This window comes from Zosterops lateralis (genome assembly GCF_965231275.1).
Source record: "Zosterops lateralis genome assembly, chromosome: 6".
Lineage (NCBI taxonomy): Eukaryota > Metazoa > Chordata > Aves > Passeriformes > Zosteropidae > Zosterops > Zosterops lateralis.
Genome location: NC_139761.1, coordinates 51,785,199 through 51,808,250, shown reverse-complemented (window position 1 = coordinate 51,808,250; position 23,052 = coordinate 51,785,199). Strand labels below are relative to the sequence as shown.

General features: G+C 42.0%; 1 protein-coding gene across 4 annotated transcripts in view; it reads left to right on the top strand.

Annotated features, from left to right (window-relative positions):
* The window catches only part of DENND2B (DENN domain containing 2B), a 150,782-nt gene that overhangs the window by 25,518 nt on the left and 102,212 nt on the right, over positions 1-23,052 (top strand). For 2 of the 4 annotated variants that reach the window (XR_014590287.1, XM_083862957.1), the window contains exons 2-3: positions 10,783-10,870; positions 11,445-11,518. The gene's annotated coding sequence lies outside the window, so the exon portion shown is untranslated. The remainder of the gene's footprint in view (positions 1-10,782; positions 10,871-11,444; positions 11,519-23,052) is intronic. The other 2 variants (XM_083862958.1, XM_083862959.1) reach the window with 1 other exon arrangement.

Genomic DNA, 23,052 nt, shown 5'->3' with positions numbered 1-23,052 from the left:
TAAATCTTGCTGCTTTTCAGCTCTGCTTGCCCACAGCTTGCAGTCTCCCACGGACAGAGAAAAATGGCCAGAAAGCAGTGAGGTTCCTGGGCTTGTCCTGACTAGCATTACCTTTCACTGCCTCTGAAGGCAGAGTATTGAGCTAGAGGCACTGCTGGTCTGACCCTGAAGGGCATTTTTGGTGTTTTTAAAGTACATCTCTATTCCAGTCTTAACACTGAAGTAGCTATAGACATAGTATTTCTGCATTCTTATATGTTTGGCAAATGTGCATGAGTTGTGTTTATTTTCAAGGGGTTAATTTAAAATCTGTAAGACTTTCCTACCTTCTGGGAATTCAGGATGTTCAGCCCCATCTATGCCTCAGTGAATGGCTTTTATTTAATAACATCTTTGTACATTACCATTGAGAGATGGCTATCTCAGAGAGCTAATCTGTGGGCATGCCCAAGGGTGAAAAAAGAGCAAAAATTACGACTGAGAGGAGGGGAGATGGGAAAAGGAGCATTCTTTGTTTGTGCAGGTTTTTTCAGTGGATAATGTGTGGGAAGGGTAGGGGTGGAGATGCTCCAAGAGCACTCTGAGATAACAAAACATCTTGTTTAGCTAACCAGGATAGAAACGACAGCCCTACCCATCCTTCTGTCTTGCTCTCCTGTGAACTAACCAGTGCTCAAGGAGCACTCTTCATGCTTGGGTCAGGAGTGTGCACAGCTCCTTTTTCTGCTCCTTTGTGTTTTGAGATGACACTGCAGGGCTGGTGGGGTTTTCCCTCCAGCTCCTGAGCATACCATTTTGTCTGGAAGCTGATGACACTGTCAGCTCCTCATGTTTTGACAGGTCCTCTGGCACCAGTGTGTGCCTGTGTGTCACCACCCTCCATGAACCTGCTCCACAAACCCTGTTTCAAGCCACAGTGGTCTTTTACTTGAAGGCATGACTCTTCCCTCTGTAGTATGTACTTGTTTCCTTTCCTTTCCTCTGCAGAAAATATTTGTTACTCAAAAGACCTGTTGTGAGGATTAGCCAGGCACACCAGAGATGCCAGTGAGGGAGACCCATCCCGAAGCAGCAGGTTTTGGATCATGCTGCAGCCCATCACTTGTGTAGGTTTCCCTTCCTCTCTCAAGTAAGGTCTTAAAATCTTTTGAATGACTCACTCAATAGGAAAAACTCTACTCTCTACTAATGGGTCTTTGTAGCAGATGTAAAATCCAGTGAAACATATACAGTTTCTTTAGTTTTTAAGAGGAACAGATGATTTAATAAGCAGCTATAAATCTCTTGGGAATGTACAGACATAGTCCAACAGCAAACTTCTGCCAGATTTTTCACTGACTAGACTTATAGCCTATGAGTCATAGCAGTCTGCTTCACTCTCCACCTCAATTGCCTGGTGTTGTTTTGGCTTTCAGAGGTGCTCTGTGCTGCATATGGATTTTTTATCACCTTCTCCTGTTAATGGGCTTGCTCTTTCATCCAGGAGGCAGCCTCCAAGCAGTTGACTCTTATTCTCTATTTGTGCATGACAGTGCATGACGTTTCTTTTCCATTCCCTTGCTCACCATGTGATGTTAAAATTGTATAAGGAAAATGTTTCTGAGGAATGTATTAATACAGCCTCCTAAACGGGTCTAGTAATGGGAATCCAGTTAAATTAAAAGAGATATAGCCAGTCTCTTATTAATGTAGTAATGCTTTCCTTCCAGCAGTCTGTAGCCATCTTATGAAGATTAATAAGTTTATTGTATATAGTATTTCCAATAGACTCAGTGTTATCAGCTCTTTAGAGATAAGGGAACAGGCAGAAAGCAGAAAGTTCTTTCAGTTGCCTGTGTCTCATGCTGAACTGCAGGGGATGGTTGTATTGTCTAAAGTACTGAGCTGCCATTCCAAAAGGATGTAAAATGGCACACATTGTTTTACAAACATCATTTACATTGTGCTAGCCTGCTGTCTCTCTGAGTGTCTGAGATATCTGGGTGAGGAGCTATAAGCTCTTGTTTTATTTTACAGCTGCCTCACAAGCTGTGTGAATTGTACTTGGGAGCCAATGTAGAGGAGGCGAGGAATTAAAATTACTGAGATTTGCTCCAGGTCATGCCCAGGAAAACTAGAGATAAAACTAGTGATAAGACAAAGCTTTGTGAGGGATAGTTAACCATTGTGGAGGCTTTTACAAGACAGGTGCATTGCAGCTTATTTTGAATGCAGCTGTGTGGAGGGGATTCTAAAAATGACCTACAGCATAGGTGTTTTTTTTTTTTTTTTTTTTTTTTTTTTGTGTTTCTTATAAATCTCGCAACGTAACTACAAAAATCTAAAAAAAGTTGTGCAAAAATTCTGACTTTGTCAGAATAAATAGGCAGCAAATATCAGGTTCTAATTCTTTCAGTGGCTCAGGACAGCATTTGCATTTGCTGCTCTCTGGGACCATGTAAATTGTGAGGGAAAATTCTTTTTTATTGGTAAGGATGATGAGGAAACCCTGTTCATGTTTGGCCTTTTTCAGGCTGGAATGAGTATCAAAAATGCATAAATGTGAAGCAGGTTAAGAAACTGGAAACAGCTTAGAGGTTGTTTAATGTACAGAATTGTATAACGCAACCAAAAATAGATATTGTTTGAAGTTCATGGTGAGATTACAATTTACTGCATTTTCCAACACCTTCAGAAAGCCAAACAGGCCTCCTGTTACTAGGCAAAGAAAGCTATCCAAGGTCATATACCTGCATGGTGTCAAAAGCAAGAACAGCATCTGACTCTTGTGACTCCTTGTCAGGCCTCTCCACACAGTGCAGGAGGAAATGTAGGGGTTTTCAACACAGTGCATATGTGCAAAATAGCCCTTTCAGCTCTTTCTGCCAAACTGAGAGCATTGCTTTATGCTTTCAGTAAGCACGAGCTCTCATGCTTACTGATGGAACTTTCACACGTCAGGAAATCAGAAAAGTGGAGACGTAATCGGCGTGTCTGTTCTTGAATGGGGAATTTTCCCCAGAGCAAGTTGTGATGCGTGCTCCTAATGATTTGCATCTTACGGTTCAGACTTTCCATGAGCTGCTTCCAGCACTGTAGGCACTAACTTGTGTTTGCAGTGCGCACACACACACCCAGCTGCAAGGGTAACAGCCAGAGCTTACATGTCTAGATCTTGGCATAACTCTGTGGGATTGATTGGAGATGTCCAGTTCCTTTGGCAGCCTGGCCCAGCTGTGGGTTTAAGTGAAGATGTTGGTGCAGCATCCAGTGCTACCAAGGTTAGAAGTTGGCTAGAAACTGAGGCTTTTAACAGAGGTTTTGCTTGCCCTTCTTCACTGGCAGGAAAACCTTTTTCAAACTTTCTGGTGTGTGGTCTGTGTACACTGAAGGGCTGACACTGAGCCTGTGTTGTGGGATTTCACCACTTATATATTATGAACAGCAAACAGCAGCAGTTCCAGGGAGGGAGTTTTGTTCATCCCCTTAAAACAATGTACATAGCAATGGGGAGCATCATGTGACTGCATGGACCTTATCCAGTGTTTTAAAGGGAAAATATCTCTAACAGTGTCCTGGTCTATGTAAACTGTATCATTTTCCCAGACTTGGAAGAAAAGCACTGGTACTTTCCCAAGTTCCACCCTCTTCAGTTTGATGTGGAAGAAAAAAAAAAAAAAAAAAAGAAATTGATTCTTGCTTTCCTTTTGTCTCCAAAATGGGAAGTAGTTTAATGAAAATAAGAAATTATGCTTTTTTATGTCAAGAGGCAAAATCTTATTTCTGAGCCATCTGTTTTGATGAGAATGAAGCAGAATATGTACTTTTTTTCTTAATTAATAACCTTTATTCTTAGTGGTGAAGCAAAGATATGTAGGTGTGTGATTCTCCAGCAGCCTAAATGTGGATGTTGGGAGAGTCCATCCTTGGATATGGCACTATTTTCAGAGATATCCCCCAGCTTTATTTGGAAGAACGTCAGAATTGAAGAAGGAAGGATGACCTTGCTTTCAAAGCATTCATCTGGACCCTGAGTGCTGGGAGCTGAATTTCCAGCCCTGGGACTGGCTTCCTCTGAGGTCTGCAGCATGTTGCTCTGGGAATGTGTGTGCCACACAATGGATGTCAGCACAAAGGGCCCTGGAGCTGACTCCAGGAGGTCTGCACCTCCCTACACTGCAGTGGGGCACTGCGTGGAGCCACAGCCCCCTTCCCAGAAAATACAGCTGCACCAGTTCAAGCACTGCTTTGTGCTTGTTGGAGCTGTGCTGATTCCAGTTCTGGTGTTAGGGTGGTTGTGGCTCATTTGGACATCTCTATACCACACTGCAGTTGTAAACCCAGGAAGCACTGAGGTACTGAGAAACAAACACAGAGTTCATAAAAAGTTTTTGAACTGTCTTCATGGTCTGGTTTTGGATTTCTTTTGAAAGAAATCCAGAAAGCCCCAGTTTTGACTGACCCCAACTGCCTTCCAGGTTCTAACCCTGGCCTCAGGGCAAGCAGCAGAGCCTGGCGTTTAGAACACTGTTGGTTGCACGCAGTTTCCAGAGGGCCACTGTGCAGACTTACACAAAGTCATTGAACTATTTTTTTTTTTCCAAGCAGCCACACTGGGGTGACATTTATGCGGATTTGCAAAGTACCCTGAGGGCCTTGAATGAAAGTAGCTCTGCATATTCAAAGCAACATTATGTTTATCTGTTCTATCCAGAGTAGAGATGAAAATACTTTGTCTGTAGCTTAAGATCTGCCTGCTGTGATGTTTATGACAGTATAAAAGACAAACTCTTTGTATCCCTGAGAGAACACGCACTGCCACTGGCTTTGATTTCCATGGGGTGAAGGTGATGGGAGTAGTGCTGGACCAGTGCTTGCACTATCCATCCTCCCCAGAGATGAGAAGTGGGGCTCACAGGCATTCCCTATGCATGTTAGCAGCAGTTCACAGGGTGTCCAGGCTTGCTTGGAAGTTCAAGTCATGACTAAAATAAAGGAAGCCAACTGTGTTAGCACACAGAGAAGTCATTGCCTTTTGTCCAGAGGAACATCAGGCTGACACTTTCTTCTTGGAGTCTCTTGGCTCCTAGCATTTGGAAGATAAGATCTGTCCAGTCAGAGGGGGTTGTATAAACTTCCTGTGAACTTTCGTAGTTGATGATCAAAAGGAATCACAAAACATGTTGTCATTATTTATCTATTTATTTATCTATTTAGAAGTTCAAAGAATCTACAGTGCTATTGGTTGTGATTTTTTTTTTTCCCTCATGTAAACAAGGTGATATCATACTGGATGCACAGCCTTAGGCACACATTTTCCATTTTGAGTTTAACTTAAGAGCTCTTTTGCTCTGGAAATCATCTTTGCTGGGGAAAAAATGCAAAATATGCAAACACCACCCATATTCTGCTTCAGAAGTCATCCCTGCAATGTTATTTGTCCTTGTGTCCCTTGCTTTGCTAGAAGATTCTCTTTCCTTTGTTAGCTTCACATAGCCAGTGCAACAATAGAGATGGTTCCCAACAGCATCTTTTTCTTTGTCTCACTGCCTGGATGCAAGTACAGGTAGTGGGATACCTTGACAAGAATTTGAAAAGCTCCCCTTCAGCTGGGATTTGGCTTATATGACCTGTATTCCCATAATTTATGTCCTCTGAGAAGGTTTCTGCCCCTCTGTTCCCATTAAGTCAAAGCTTTGCAGCACTTGCTCAGATTCACACAAGATTTAGTCCTCCCAAAGTTATGTTCTTGTGTGTTCTGCTTCAGTGCAATTCCAGGTGTGAGGGGATCTGTTTTTTGAATTGTCTTCTAGTCCTGTGTGTAGCATTTTGTGTCACAGGATGTGTGCTGTGAACAGGGGCAACAGAAACTTGTCCTTTCACATCTACTTGAAAGAAACAGCAATGAAGTGAGACAAATGGAGATCTCACATTCATGTAGGGCCAAATCAGAAATCCTGTGGAGTTTCAAGCAACTCATTGACATCTCTCCTGATATGGCTGGTTCCCACAAGAAGCCTGCTTGTTTAATTTGCCTTTCTGCTTGGAGTATAAGTCCACCCTTGATGTGGATACACAGACAGGACAAATAACCTCTCCTCGAAGGCTTCTCCCCCTCCATCAGTTTTGGACCTACAGCCTCCTGTCTCTCCCTTTTGGGCATGCCTGAGATGCAACAGAGACATGCAAGGAAGGGTGTTGACTGGAAGGAAGATGGGTTGCAGACAGGGCTGGCTCTGGAGATTTAAGGACCAGAAGGACTTATTTACATGAGATTCCCACCTTTTGGTTATCCCTCTGGCTTGGCTTGTGCCTTGGCCTGGTGCCACCTGACACAGTTTGCAGTGCTGGGATGTTGAGGGCTGGCTGAATTGGCTGCCTGGGCCCAGAGCCAGCTTGTATGGCTTGCTTGGCTTTGCTCTGCTTTTCTAGCAGGGTGAGCTGTAATATGTGTCTCCTGTCATGAATCAGACCATAGGTATGGATAATTCTCAAACCAGGCATTCGCATGAGTTAATTCCACACTCTTCACGTTTAAAGTTGTTTTATTAAGGAATTATTCAGCTTTTTGCTCAGCAAATTTTCAGTGTCATTAGTAGGTTTAGCGTGAGGATTGTGTCCCAGTATGACCAAACAGTGTCTTAAAGCTTTAATTGCCAAATAAAAACTCTGTCCACCTCTCTTTTCTAAAATATATGACATTTCTAAACCACCACTTTGGTAAAATATTGTAGCACGTGTTTGGTGTATTTTTAAGTTCTTTTGAAGTCAGTGTTTAAGTGCTTTGCTGAATCAGGGCCTAAAATAATAATAGCCACAAAGTTAAGCCACTTTATTTTTGAATGAGTGTTTGTACAGCAATTGAGTGCATGTCAGCTTCTTGTCATGACCCCCAGGTGCAGATCTGCCTTTAGTTTTAGTGAATTAGAAACTTTTTCAAATTGCTGTCTTGCACACAGTTGCAGTGTCAGGGGTAGACCCAAGAATGGCAGGCTCTCATTTGCAGAATGAGATCAAACTGAAATGGGATATAGGGCCATAAAGGGATTGGCAGCATCTCAAAGAGAGCACAGCTATGATTAGTCATTTCCTATATACATACTATATAAATACTGGGCATATACACACACTTTTTTTTTTTTTTTTTTTCTGGGTTAGTGAAACCAGTACTGTGCTGCAAACCTGATCCTTGCTAGATCATTGAGGAGGTTATGGAAACTTAATTCTCCTGTTAGAAGAGAGTAATGCACATACTGTAAGTAATGGATCTGAAACAGGGGAAGAAAACAGGTCTGTAGCTGACTGATCTTACTCTTTCACCTGTACAGTCCTCTTGCAACTAGGGAGCTTCTATGTTGAGTCAACTCCTTTGCTATTTTTTGCAAGGCTACAATCTACTTTTGTGCTGCTTACTCAGATACCACAATCCTAGAAAAAACATTCAGTGGGGCAAAATTGAAGTTATCATGCCACCAAAGGCAGTGGAGGGATTAATCACTTCAGTAGAATGATGCCTTTGGGGTCGGAGGTGTTATCTTGCTTTGTTGTTGTGTTCATACACCATCATGTTGGAGTGTTACCATAAGGGCTACTGCTGTGCACTGTTAATTTTAAGAATTTAAAGAACTCAATGGTGCTATGGGACTGCTTCAGAGTAGTGGTGGCTGCTGCCCTGTCTGTCATCACTTTGCCCCACCTGGTCGTCCACAGAATTCCCTATGCAAATGTATTGAGTGCTGGGTCTCTATAAAAAGAGCAAAGAACATGGTTTTTGTAGTGCATGTGTGCTTTACATTAAGAGCTGGCTTGGGCTTTTCCCCTTATTTCCATACCTCTGCAAGTCACTGCCTGGTGATGAGGAAGTGCTGCTCCCAAGCTCCCTGCCTCTCCCACTGAGGTCAGCAGGAGCTGCAGGCACATGCAGCAGTGTTGGCTTAAAAACATACTGGGACAGACTAATTAAGTTTCACTTTTTTTGTTGTTGAGTCTTAAATAATGGAATTTCAAACAAATCCATATTTGTTGAAGTCACTGGAAAGTTGGTCAGTAAATTTGTAGAGATGACATGAGGAAGACAGTAAAGTGGCCATCTTCAATGGGAAAGGGGCAAAAGCCCTCATGAAGGGCAGAAAGATATTTGAGGAGGGGAAGAGTCCTAAATAACTTTGCAAGAGAGTTTTTTTATCTAAAAAATGCAAAGGAAAATGTTATTGAAGTTGGAGCCGCGATTAATCTGGATTTGTACCTACCAGAGGTTTGTGCTGCTGTTGTGGCTGGCTTAGTCTGGAGCTCACCTCTGATGCCGTGTTTTCACCTACTGAAAGTGATAAAATTTCATGAGGAACAAGTCTGATTTTTGTTTTCTCTCCTGTTGCTGCTGATGTCTGCTTGGAAAGCATTCAGCAAAGGATCTCAGACCGAGCAGCTCACATTTCCCTTGCCGGTCTCCAGGCAGAGACTCCAGGTGTGCCTGGTGAGGGCTCCTGGTGTGCACTCACCCTGCTCAGTGCGTGTCTGCTCCTGTGCCTCACGTGGCTGCTCCAGCCCCGCACCAGGAGCGTAGGAAGGAGTGTGTTCAACCAGTCAGAAAGGGGAAGCGTGTCGGAAATAAGAAACTAAACATCAGCTGCGTGTGAGTAATGGGTTGTCTGTCTCCTGCAGGGGGTGAGGGTACACACTCTGATGCCTTTTGATGGGCAGGGTAGCTGTGATGTTGTCATTAATGCAAAATCAGCTGTTCATCGTGTCCTCTGTTTATGATTTCAGACTGTATAGAGCCTAAATCGTGTTCTGAGGTATTGATGTGCTCAAATGAAAGCCCAGTGAGAAAAAAGTAAAATTTGGCAATAGCATATGTTTCACTGGGATCAATCTGAACTATGTATGTCTGCTTTTGGCAAGGAGCTGATTCGGGGTATATTCATGGGGCTTAGAATAGAAATGTGCTTGTCTGAGGGCTTCTGTGGTAGTCACTGCCCAAAGCTAAAGCTTGGGTCATAATTTTACTACCGTGCCTTGTTCCTACGTGTTTGTGTATGTGTGATATATTTTAACAACTTCACTTGCTTTGCTTGGAATTTTAAATTGTAGCAGAGTGTGTACGTAATGCACACAGCATTCTCAATGATTTATGGATGCCAGCTTGCCTGCTCCCCTCGATCCCTGCCACATATGCAGATGTGGTCATGGAATGAAGTGCCACAGAGCTTTGCCATGAACGCTGGAGTGGGATGTGATGCAGATGGTTGGTACATTAGTCACATGCTACCAGTAATGGGTCTATAGAAGAGCTGAGTGTGATCAGCCATTTCACTTGTCCACTGGTCAATTCCTGGAGTGTTTTTATTACTTCTGTGTCTTTGAACACTCCCTCTGCAGTGATGCAGTGTAAAATGTTACTTTGCTGTGAGGAGTTAGCAGTTTCCCTCCCTCCTCAGTCACACAGCTGAAATTGTGTCCACTTGCAGCATGTGATGAATTTACCTTAGTCATACACCAAATGAACTTTTCAGGACAAAACCAAGCCATAATTCATTAATGTTTGTCTCTCATGGCTCTGGCTGGACATTACTGTTGCATTCTTGGCAGAACTTAGTGTGAAATTGCAAACTTAGTATATGGTGCTTTCATATCTAGGAACTATTTGATGTGATGTCATTTCAGCATCTTCTGGATTTTTTTTTAAGTAGCTTTTTTGTTATATTTATCTACCTGTGAGTAGTAGGCAGACAGTTTTTGGTAGCAGTGTAAAATATAGCTCATGTATATGCTTTTGTGTGATGTTCTTGTTTGAGGAGAGGTGGTTTAAGTGTGCAATCTGCTGGGAGCCCTGTCACTCACAAAATTCAGTTTTCTGAAGTAATAGCAGTAATATACTTTGATCTAGTTTATATGTAAGAATGGCTATATGGAGAGACAGGTGTTCCCGTGAAACATCTTGGCTATATCACACAACCAGAAGAGTAATATATTGGAGCTCTTTAATCTCCTCATGTAGAAACCTGGTTATGTTGATTATATCATTTATGCTTTCTTGTGTTCAACTCCCAAAATATATAAAGGATTTCATATGCTAGTGTTGAGTTTTAAGTGCAGGGGTGGAGCATCATAACAGCACAATGAAGTGGTTAATAGATACAGAAGAAATTGATTTCCTGTTTAGCTTGGCATAGGCAGCTTTGCAATCTTCTGCCCACTAGAGGGACTGCTGCTTATACTGCTCATTGCAGAACACAGACTCGCGAAGTCCCTTCAGTATCTTTTATGAAGTTTTAAAACTTTGAATGACTGACTCTGCTTAAATCCCCCAAAGAGTAAGTCTCCAAGGTATTTCTCAAAGTGTAAAAACTTTGGGCATGATGCTCTTCTTCTGAGTCCAAATATTTTTTAAACTGAATTTTCATAATAGATGTTCTTTCTTTTTTATGAAGTATTTTCTGTTCTCTTGATTTATCAGTCCAGACTTTCCTATATGACGTTGGTGGGGATTAATTTAGATTCTTTTTGTCAAGGAAAAAATGTTGTATGTCTTTATTTATGTTTGGAGTAAGTTTTGTTTTGCAACCATGGTGCCAGTGAATATGGTAAACTAATCAGTTCTTGTATTTGCAAAACGTCAGTGAAATGGGTTTCTCCTTTAACTGGGAGATAGTGAGTTTTGGGTAGGTGGCACTCAAACTTAAAGTCGGTATGGGAAAACTTCCAGATGTATCTCTGTGTTCTTGTTTAGCTGGGGGATTCTTTTCCTGTTTGTTTGTTTGAGCGGCATGTTCCTGACCTGCCCGATTCTCTTCTTAATTACAGAAACATGAAAGAATACAGGAAGTCCTGCATGACCTTATGAATACCTGTGCTAATTAAGTCACTGCTGTGGTGCTGGGAGAACAGCAAGGTAAGCAGTCAGGCCATGCCAGCAGCATTTCTTGTAATCTGCATGATTGTATTTCAACAAAGCTTCAGCGCTTTCACATATCAAATTCATAACTAGGCAGGCAAAGACAAATAGCCTGCAGGTCTGAGTGTGGTAGATTTAGTTCAAAGCTTTGGTGAGCAAACATCTCTTTTTTTCCTTCCGGAGGAAAAAAAATTACAACTTTTGTAGTAGTTTTCTCTTTTTTTAGAAGGCAATATCTCTAATTTCCACTATCAATTCCTGCCCAAATCTCAGCTTCCTGGGCTGACTCTGGGGAGGGGCTGGAGGAGGGGTGGAATGTTTCAAAACTTAGCTGATGAAAAGGCATGCTGTTTTGTGGATGCCTCCCAGAATTGTTTAAATCTCTGTGTGTGTGCGCGCGCGCGCTTATGAAAAGAGGGGGGAGAGAGATCTCCATGACAACTGGCCTGGCCAGTCTGTGTTCTCTGCAATCATTTTAGCTGGAATCAGTGCTGAGAGAGGTCATATGAAGGAGTTATGGGAAGCACAGCAGGTATTAGACACTAAACGACTGGTTTTCTGATTGCCTCAGATAATAACACAGAGTTTTGTCTGGGAAATACAAATCTGAGAATGGAGTGGAAAGGGAAATGCTCCAAATTTCAGGTAACAAAAATTGCCTTTTTAATATTATGTCCTCTCATTGTTAAGTTCGATGATTTTTAATTTTTTTTTTATTGGTGGTGGTGTTTACTCCCAGCCAAGAGTGTCGGAGTGAGCTTGGATTCCCTAACTCTGGGGAATGATGTCATGCGGCAACAGTTGGATTCTATTAGCCAGGGAAAGAGGAAACATCCTGCATTTTTTGTTTTTTTGGGGTGGGAGGGGGGAAGGGAGTTGCTTTGGCTCTTTGTCGAATCTTGTGCAAAGGCTACAAGAAGTGTTTAAAAAAAGTTTGTAACAAATTAACTCCCAGAAGATATCATTTAGGACCCTGACAGCACCAAAGCTTAAACCCACTGCAATGATTACTCCTATATGCAAGAAAATTATTATGGAAATGTTGCAGAAATCAGAAGACTTTTCTTTCATCTTGAATACTCCTGTATTCATCTTTAATAAGAAAATTAATTAAACTTTAATTAAGCAGAGGATTTGGAGCCTCCCTGCACTTGGGATCCTTTAGTAATTGTTTGGAGAATGTGCTGCTATAGAGTTTCTTCTGGGTTGGGCTCTCTCTCAAGCGGCTGCTCATGAATAGATGATGCTGGCAGCATTGTTCTTAATAAGGTTTTCAGTCTTCGACTGTGTATTTCATAGCTGTAGACCAGCCTTTTTGGGAGAAGACAGTGGGGAAAGAAAGCAGAAAACTCCTAATTTCAGCAATTTGAAAGGGACTTTTCTTCTCAGCTTTCTTTTTGCTAAATGCAGTATTAAACACTCAATGCTAGGGCATAATGATAGCATTTTAAACAGAAAAATACCTAACGAGTGTACAACTGCTGTGTCCTAATGAAGAGACTTAAAAATTTAATATAATCCTACTTTGCCAGACATCAGAAAATCACATTGTATCAGCAACTATGATGAATTTATTAGGTCACCACTGAGCTGTTTAAATTCCCCTTTGGAGATGCTCATTTCTACTTATATGCTGCTTTGTTCCCTTCAGTGTGTTTCAGGCATGATCCAAAGCTTGCTGGAGTCCATGGGAGTTTTCCCGTCAACTTCAAAAGGCTTGGGATCAGCCTCTGCCTGAGAACTTCCCAGCCTCTGTGTCAGTCTTTTGACTGCAGGACCAGGCCACAGGCTCTGCCTTTTCTTTCTTGAACTTTCCAAACAGAAGGTCTTTTGTGTTGCTCCAAACAATGCCAGACGCTGCTGACTGGCCTCAGCGTGGCTGTTAATAACACATGCTGGAGATAATGGTGATGCTGATCTCCACTTTCTCCTCAAACCTTCCTAGAGGGGAAAGGATGGAAATTGGATCCCTCTATCCCACCTCCCCTCCTCACAAGTGGAAGTTGTTTACTAGTGTGTGTGTATGTGCAAATTGTTCCTCGATTAAAGGGCTGTGCTTCAGAGGGGAGTTCCAGGAAGACTTCAGGGAAAAAATACTGTCATAGATGTGGCCTAGCCTGGAGCACTCATGCAGGAGGAGCAGGCTGTGCTGGAGCAGAACTGACAGCTGTCATCTGCAAACTGGGGGCTCATCAGCACTACCTAACACTTTGTGTCCACCTCTTGCCTACCAGCTTGATTCCATAAATAAATACTACTGTTTGCAAATATTGATAGCCTGGTTTGGATTTTTTTTTTCATTTCTTTGATGGTTGGGACCAGTTTAATATGAAATCCTTGTGCTGTTTTTGACTAGAAATGAAATACCTGTGGAGCTGGTGTGCTAATTTGAACCATCTCCCTCCTTAAGAAGGAACACTGACTATTTCCCAATTTTAAGGTTCATGTGAGGAAAAATGCTATTACTCCCTGAAATTTCTAAGACAGACAAATGGAATGATTTTCAATGTTAGAACTGCTACTTTTAAGTGCTCACATCTTACGGATGATCAGCTTGGGAATCCTGAGAGATTTCTGCGAGGTGTTACAAACTGGATATTCCAAAGGCAACAGTGGGCTTTTGGTGTGTATCTGTTTGCTGTGATGCAGCAGGAAGCCTGGTGAATTCTCTCCCGGAGTTTCTGGCTGCGTGGCATTTCCCTTAATGGTCTGTGCTGTAGCATTTGCAAGGTACTTTGAAAAATGATACAAAGCATCATTCCTTTGGTCCTTTAAGATAATTTCCATATGTTCTAGCATTCTGAATGGTTTCAAATGAAGTTTCCATACATTATGCTATGTATGCCTTACAAGTAGGAAATAGTAATAATAGTAAAAATTATAATATATTTGTAACTACAATTGTAACAAGATTGACCCTTTTTTTTTTTTTTTTTTTTCATCTATTGAGGGAGTGAGCAATTCAGGAAGGCTGCTGGTATAGCTGGGAAGGCAGGTGGAATTCTTGCAGAGATCTCTGCAGGTGTAACAGCTCTGTGTTCAACACAGCACCTCTGGACAGGTCCTTAGCTCAGCATTTACAGCCTTCTGTAGTTGTCACTTTATAAGTGCATTTATTTCTGTATTTCAAAGACAGTTACTTTGTGTTGGCCTGATATAAATCTCCTTGCCGGTCCCAGGTGTCCACCATGTTTCTGCCAGCAGCTGAATGTCCATGTTCTGTCTGTGGATAGTCAGTGGCTTTGAGTTTTGCAGGGACATTGGTGAAGCTCTTTGGTGGGATTAATTGCTTTCTGTCTCATTGTATTTAGAAGGAAAGTGAAGGGACACACAGAAATCTTTTTTGTTCTCTGTTCTTGACTGTCTCCTGAGTATTTTTTTATATTCTGAGGTAAAGTGTTTTAATTGTTTGTTTCATCTTGCATAATCCTGTCTTCTGTAGCTCCTTGTACACCCTCTATCCATAGGCCGACAGCAAATGTTTGTGTTGTATATTGAGATTAATTCCAGGTTAACTGCTCCCCTGATGTATTTGTCTTTATTACTTAGAAATACACTGCTTTGCAAATGAACTGAGGCTATCTGGAAGCCTAGGACTGATTTTTGTCTGTACCATTCAATACTAGTTTCTGCTCTTATTCCTTTCTCTAGATTATTACAGAGTCTTCTATTTTTCTTCTTAGGGCAAGTCTGTGAGACATTGGAAAAACCCTGTAGTTTTCTTTGTTTCTGTTGTTTCTGTTGAAGGTTGATCTTCAGAGCACCTGGTGTTGTGGACAGATGTACTATTAAATTCTTGAGCATGAGATCAGTATTCTTCATCTGTAACCTTATGCCCATTATTGGTAGAATTAATTGATTGAAAACAACAGTGCTGCGTGTTTGGTAGAGCTGCTCATGAGGATGCTCAAATCTTTCCTGATTTTTTTGTAAGTTAAATTCAATTCCAGCAGTATGAACAATGAGTTCTCAGTTGTTTCTCCTCATGTTCTGTTTTCTGGTCATGAGTGACTTCCCAAGGTGTAAAATGTGACACACAAAAAGGTCTGTTCTGTGCAGCTCACACTGGATATGGGTATGGCTGTCTTTAATTACAGCAAGAACCTCGACATGATGGCACTGTCATTTGCTCTGCAGTGAAGGCTCTCATTAGTGCTAATCAGTGATCTCTCTTCTGGCTGTGCATCTTTGACCCAGTTGCTTTGCTGAACTTAGCACAGTTGCTAGTGTGACACAAAGCAGACTCTTGGCACAGCCCTGATCACAGAGCAGGGCAAGATCTGGCAACTTTCACACAAATCCATCATAATTAAGGCTTCCGGTCTGGGATTTAAGCTGCTTCTTTCTCTTAAAAGCCCGAGAGGCTTTTAAAAGCATTTTTTCAGGCTGAAAATGCACCCACTGCTGGTAGAGGCAAAGTCCCCAGGTGGTAATAGCTTTAGACAGACCTGGAAGAAGCAGGTGCTGCTCTTGTTCCTTCATCAGACTTTGCAAATATGTTTCCAACCTGAGTGCTTTTTGAAAGGAGCCTCCCAGGTGCTCCTCAGTTTCATGTGATAACAGAGTCCCCTAAGTAGCTACAGGAGTGTTGCACAGTTGGCTATCCTCCAGTGCCAGCTCTTATTCTGAGTTCAAGCCTCATGTAACTTTAATCTTCTGTGCCCATTTGGAGCCAAACTGCTCTAGTCAAGGGGCTGTTCAAAGGAGTGCTCAAAGGAGTTTCCCCATCCTCTCAGAAGCAAGTGCTTCCTCCTGGAGCCCTTTTTGCCCATCCTGTTGCAGTGTGATGACAAGAAGATGAATTGGAGGCTAAAACTTCTGCCAGTGGCAAGAGCATAGTCTGGCATCCCCTGTGCAGTTGGCATCCAAGGGGTACAAGCCATTGAATTATTTGTGTTCCTGGGCCAGCTGAGCCTGTTGGTTTATGACCAGAACATCCCTCCTGTCTTTAAAGCTTCCTTGGAAGTTAAAAGGTGTCACTAAACATTTACCACATTTATGGGCATGATGAAGACTGTTGGGCAACTTTGACAGTCCAAAACCTGTTCCTTACAGTGCTGTTTCATGCGCTCTTGGTAGAGAGCAAAAAGCAATTTGAGAGCTGCAGCAGCATAGAAACATTTGCAGCTGCACAACTGACATTCCCATGTTTCAGTCTCTCACAGGCTCATGCAGACCTTCTATTATTAGTTTTAAAAGAATAGCTGACAGCTGATTAATTTGAATGGTGTATTCCAGAGAGAGCTGTTTTATGACTGTCAAGAGTGGCAAGCCAAGAAAATATTGACTGAAGTTATAAAGAGATTTCTGACGTAGAGCACAGTCCTGTTTACCCAAAAGATTTGTAGGGGACAAAACCATCTTCATACCACCCTGCTGTCAACATGTTCAAGCCCATGCTGGGGGAGGTGAGAAGCTGAACAGCTCAGCCTGTTTTGCATTCATCCCCTCACAGTTTTTTGGGAGAGTTCCCAGGGGTTTCCTGGCACGTTGTCACAGGGCAGGGGCTGTATTGCAACTCAGTCTTTAAAAACCCACCTAAAAAGTAATTTCAAGTGACTCATTCTGGTGTTGGTTTTTGGAGAAGAGTCAAGCTGGTTTCAGAGGGAAGAGTGAAAATAAAACTACTTTTGGACAAGGGATATGTTCTGTGTAATCAGCTGATGCTCTGGATTAGAGCTGCTCTGCTGTGCATCAGGCTGTGTTTCACTGTTGTACTGACCCTGCTGCACTCAGGCTCAGGGCAGCAGGTGGGCTTTTGGAAGGGTATGGAGATCTAAGAGCAGACATTGGTTTTCCACTGGTGTCTGGTCACCCCTTTCATTTCCTGTGGAAAGCACTGCCCTTGTGTGCCACTTGTAAGCAAAATTCTCCTCCCAGCCTGGGCAGCTGAGGCACAGATACAACACTCTTGCCCTGATCTGAGGCTTCAGGGGAGAAGGAGAGCCAGTCCTGTCCCTGGAGATGGTCCATTTAGGCCTTCTGCCCCCTAACATCAAGCCTCTGCTATGGTGTTATAATGTCCCTTCCTTCGTGGGCCTGTTCCCCCTGCCCTGCCTGTGGGAGGCTCTAGTGTGACAGAAGTCACAAAAGGTCAGAGGGAAGAGAGGCTTGGGGCAAGAAGGCAAAATTATCCCCTGGTCATGAGAGTTGCTTTGTGTAAAGGTTGGGTGAAGGCAGAGGTTGAACCAACTGCATTTAGAAACACTGACTTTGTGCCCACGTTTGGAGCTCCTTGTGTGGTGAGGGGCTGCTATGCAAGCTGGTTGTGCAGAGAACCCCAGAGAATCAACAGGTTCTGCTCTTTTCTGTTTCAGTCTCAGTGCACAGTAGAATGTGCTGTCAGATTTGACACACTCTCGTCTCCTATGAGAGAAAGCATTATCCAGGTTTCTGCTGAAGCACATCTAGAGCTGAGGTCCCTGCTGTGATTTATTTACTATTGGCTGATGTGTATGGACAGCAGAAAACAAAGGTAGACATGACTCAGTAAACAAATGTAAACCTGACTCTGTGCCATGTACTGCAATAGCACAGGATGCCTCCTGGGATAGATAACCATCTGGAAGAACTGGGCATTCAAAAGGCAGCCTGAGGTCATCACCCTGCAGCACCAGATCAGCAGTTCCCAGTGCAGCTCCTGTGCTTGTGACTCTGATAATGGCTCTGCTACCTGTTCTAAAAGTATGGTGAGATCCTCAGGTAGAGGAAGGCAGTGGAGTTATGCCAGAGGTTTTCATGATTTTTCTGGAAAATCTATGCAGTTCTTGTTCTAGGTAGGGCAGGCTGATTGAAAAGTGGCCATCTATCCAGAGATTTCAGGAGTCAGGCAATGGCTGCTATGGTCAGGCCGTGAGATGTCCTGAAAATCCTGAACAAATTCCTCTTTCTCCACCTCAATATTTCCATGTACAAAACAAGGCTGCATTAGGTGAATTCTGCTGTATATCAGCCTCTTGCTTAGCTATGTTAGGAGTGTAATGTCATTTTGGCAGCTTCATTTCTGGTGAGATCTTGCCTACAGCAGTGGTGCATGTGGGCTGACTGTCTTCTGAGATCTGGCATCACATGGGTCCCTCAGGGACACAGTGACAGGACAGACTTCAAAGTGAATTGCCACTGGTTCCTGAGAAGGGGGAGTTTTTACTACCTGTATTGATGCCAAATGATACCCTGGCTTCTGGAAGCATTAAAGTGTTTACAATTAAAAAATTAATTGTCATGAGAAAAGGACAAACCTGTTGTTTGCAGTGAGAGAACAGTCAGCTGCTCCCAAGTCTGGGTAGAAAAGGGAAATGCTAGGAAGCAGCTGGAGAAACAGTGCAGAAAAAAAAAAAAAAGCCATCTGATATTGTGAAGGAGTGAAGAGAACCTTGTTAAAATATAATTATTCTTCTGGATAGAAGGTGGGCGTTGCGCAAGGTGGGCAGAAGGGGAGCAAATTCAAAACCCAGGCTTCTGGCTCAGCTTATCATTTCAACACTTATCATTGCAGGATTTGCTTATGATCTAATTTAAAAGCAAACTGACCCATCACTGTAGATGGGGGATCCTGTAAAATATTTTTTCACTATTGTGAAGACATGGTGTCTTCACAAAACAGTCCAGGATACTTGTGGCAGTGGGGTGATGCTGGGACCTGCTGGGCTGTTTCACTGCTGAACAGGAGCAGCAACTCTTGCCTCGGACAGATTGCCCTTGTGACAGTCGCTCATTAAAGATTGTCCCTTCAGTTATGTCTCCATGACAGCCTCAGGTCTGACAAATGTGACAAAGCTGTGTTTTGTCAGCAAATCCCCTATGGGCCCTAGTCAGGAAAGCATATGGATAAGGAGAGAAAATTATTCTTCCTGCTCTTTGTTACTGACTGGTTGTGCTCTTTGTGTGTGAAGCGACCAGCCATGACTGGCTACATTTCTCTGCAATTTGCAATACCTCCTGTGTGGGGCTGAACCAGTGCTGACTCAATACATTTTCCATTTGTTAAGAAGTTTTATTTGTTGTTTTGGGAACCAAGTAAGCTCTAAAGGTCTGATTAAAGTTCTGGAGATTGAAGCACCAGTGGAGGTGTTACAGGGAGCTTTGGGCACCCTTGAATCCAACTGGCTTTTTTGCAGAACAGTTACAGAAATTCAGATAGCTATGTTGGCCAGGGTTGAACCTGTGGGGTGAGCAGTCAGACTTGTTCTCTTGCAGTTACTTAAAAAAAAAAAAAAAAAAAAAAAGAGCAGAAGCATGTAATTTATATTAAACTAATATCTCCTTTTGAAATTCCTCAGTGAACCTTACAAGATGCAGCAGTCTGCAACTGCTTGTTATCTGTAGGTTATCTATTAATACGTTGTATGCCAAATCACACTCATACATAAAACATGGAGAAAACAAAAGGATAAATTATATATATGGAGAACTCTCTTTCTATCATGTATGTATCATTATTGTTTCCTAGAAGAATCTGTAGTATCAGTATCTTTCCCTCCTATGCAGGGAAGATAAAAGAAGGGAAATAATAGTTGTATAAATAAGATAATATGATATAACTAATAAAAAGGAGGAGGGCTTTTTGAAGTAGAACATGATTGCCCTTTCCTGAATAGAATCAGATCTGATTAGAAGCATTCACTCCATCTCTGAGGGGAATTACAGACAGGATGCAGCTTTGCTAATATTGGCAGGTATTAGAGTTTTTTTTAACTGAAGTTGTAGACCCTGAGTCTTTCTATCAGGTCATGAGTTGAATCCTGGTGCTACACTCAGGACCCTAGAGGAAAAGGAATCAGGATGTCTCTCAGACAAAATTTGTCACATACAAATAGCAAATTCTAATTTCTGAGGGAGTGGTGAGACACTGGAACAGGTCACCCAGTGAAGATGTGGATGCCCCATCCCCGTAAGTGTTCCAGACCAGGTTGGATGGCACCTGGAGGAACCTGGCCTAGTGGAAGCTGTCCCTATCTATGGCAGGGGAGTTGGAACTAAATCATCTTTAAAGGTCCCTTCTAATCCATACAATTTGATAATTCTATAAACTTTGTGACACACCAAGCACAGTCAGTGGGAAGATGAAAGACAAGGGATGCAAATGGGTTTGCTCTCAAAGGATGCTATGCACCTCAGCAAGCTGGGTATTTGGTGAGGGAATAGCTTTCTTTTACATTTTTAACAAATTCAAATCTCTATTTTGAGAAAAAGGAAAAAGGCTTCTCAAGAAGGACAAGGTGTTGCTTAATGAATGAAGTATTTCTATGTAAGATTGAAATTCTGTTGTGGTTTTGGCATTGAAAGTAGAAAAGGCAACATTTGAGGACAGTCAATCAAAAGGAGCTGAAAGCCATTTTATAAGGTGTGACTTTTGCATGTAGGTTCTGCTGGCAGCAGTGGTGTGCAGCCTTACCAATCATATTGCATATTCTTTTGCAAAACTACAGAAAAATGAAGCATTAGGTGACTCATAAAGTTTACTGCAAAGTTTTCTTTGTCTCCTGGTAACAACCAGTCCTAGCAAGGTACCTCTTCCATTGCACTTTGTAGGGATGGTGTAAGAAGCTGTGTGGATGACATCACAGCAAACTCCAATTGCCACAGTGTTTGAAGAGAAACTACTCAAGTGAGACCAACATTTTGAGTTTTGTTTGTATAGTGTTCACTATGCTAAGCCTTACTCTGTTTCTGAGGAAGTGGGTGTAGTAATAACTGGGTTAGCAAAGTTCAGGCCTGATAAGCACCACTGTTAAACTGAGTGGAATATTGCCTTCTTCTAGCTGTAACTCTTCTAAAGAGACACACATTTTGATCCTCAACAGCCATTAACTATCTTTTGGTTAAAAGGAAAGGCAAGTGAGTCAATGCATATCAACTTGCTCATCACTTTCTTCCAATCCTGTCATAAACCTGTGGCTAAAAATGCAGTAGTTACAAAATCTCTCTGTCCGGTATCTCAATGGGAAGTTTGCATTTCTGCTGTTTTTCTACACCCAGCACATTCCTCTTGGCAGTACAGGTGGGGAAGTGGAAAACCAGCTTAAAATTGTGAAAAGGTGCTTTGTTTCTCAGCTGGCTGCATCCTAGCTTGCATTTTTCATTCTACCTTGAAAATCTTTCCCCAGAAAAATGGGTCTGAACCCCAAACGGTATTCCTGTAAAAGCAACTGAGTCACCTTACTTGGGAATTATGAGAGCACTGTGGTGTGGGGTTATGTTCTTAGTGGCTAAGATGAACAGATAGTTAGGAATTTGCTGTAAATCTATATTATACTGTGCATAATTGGTTCCTTTGTGTGTGGTCATGCAGGGAGAAAGCAGACAACATTGCTCTGAAACAGGCTGGGGTTTTTTTTGGGTTTTATTTGTATTAATGTAGTAGCAGGCACAACAAAAAATAGTGTGACTCATAAGGAGTAAGGTGGAGAATTAAGGGGGATTTTTCTCTTTTTTCCTCATTCCTCATCATCAAAACCTTCCAACTAATGCACCTTTTGAAGCAGTTCATGTTTCACAGCTAAGTGTCTCACAATAGCTAGGTGGATCCTATATTTGCAGTTTCATAGTTGAGGCTTTATTAATAATCTTATGTATTCAGGCAAATGTGACAAATATCTTTGTGAGGGAGTTAACTTGCAATAAATCTGTGGTGTATGCAAAGCAGCAGATCAGGTCTCAGCAAAGTGTATCTGTGACTAGGTGATTATACAGATTTTTATTTTTCCTCTCTCCTTAGGTAAAAAGGACTATATCCAAAGGAGGTGTGCAGGATACTGTATTCAGTTCTCTTCTTAATCTGAAAGCTGTTATGGGTGAGAAGGAAATTGCCTGCATTTCCAATTGTGGGAAAGACATATGGACAAATGCCCTGAAGGGCAAGAGGTGCATAAGGCTGTTGAGAAATAAGGAAAAGAAAGGCATTAGAAGTAATTGAATAATTAGATCTCATTCAAGCAGTGATTCATAGAACTTGGTTTTGGCAGTCTTCGGACAGAAGCTTTGGAAGAAGCAGTAGCCAAGAGATGAATGAAAATGCACCACAGTTCTCTTGGCATATTGCCTTCCAAAATAGATGGTGAAGCATCTCATGGAGCTATTAGCTGCTGTGTTAAAAATGCTTCTTAGTCACAAACAGAGCTACTCAGAGATGAGCTTTAAAGAGATATTCTACAGCAGCTCTAGTCAATACAGAGTTCATTTTAAATTGTCATCCATGCTGTCAAATGGCTGCTCAGTGTCAGTCAAAGAGAGGTGGAAGGCTTGAAGGGATCTAGACTGTTTTGTTAGGTGACCAGGTAGATAAAATATATGAATGCTGTGCAAAGGGGATGTGGTAGTGGCTGTGACTTATCAAATGGAAAGCTTTTTACTGGCATGTAAAAGTTTGGTTAACAGATTAATAAATTTTACTGTGTAGGAATTCTGTACCTGATGACTGCCATAATTTCCTTTATCTTCATTTAAAGGTTTCTGTTAACTGGAGTCTAGTTTCTCCTCCCCCATGTACTGTGGCAATCTGATTTGTGGTGTGGTATGAGTATACAATGATCAACCTGGAGATTTCTGGTGCAATAAATCTGTGAGAAAAAACAGTATTTGGAAATGATGTGTTAAATCACAGATTGGATTGCTGGATCACATCCTTCAGCTGAAGGACAATGTCGCCGATTTCCCTTTCTCCAGAAGAAGAAATTGTTCTAGCCCAGAATTTGATGGGTTTTTTTTTTTTTTGTAATTATTTAAATTGCTTTTACCTTGTTGTATACTGGTAGCAGATGCTTCTTTCATCTTGCTGAATGTGGAGAAATATCAATGAAAATGTTTTCAGCTCTGTTGCAACTTTTGGATCAATCTTTTTGCCAGAGAAATATATTAAGACACTGGAGAACTGTAGACAACTAGTGCAAAAAGTAGTGACCCTATAAATTGAAATTGGTCATACCAGTGTTGTTGAGTCCTAAATTCCTTTTAATTCAAACATCAGAGAGTAGTGATTACCTGGAGAACCCTGAGGAGGTTCCTGAAACAGCTCAAAGTTTAACTGATGCAAATCAGCCTGAACCTTTGTGGCACATCTGAGCTGCAGAATGTGCAATGACTGGGAAGCACTGGTTATTTATTTTGGGGTTTGAAGTTGTCAGGGAGAATTACTGTGATCTTACACAGGAGTAATAGAGCTGGGATGCTGCACAGACAGT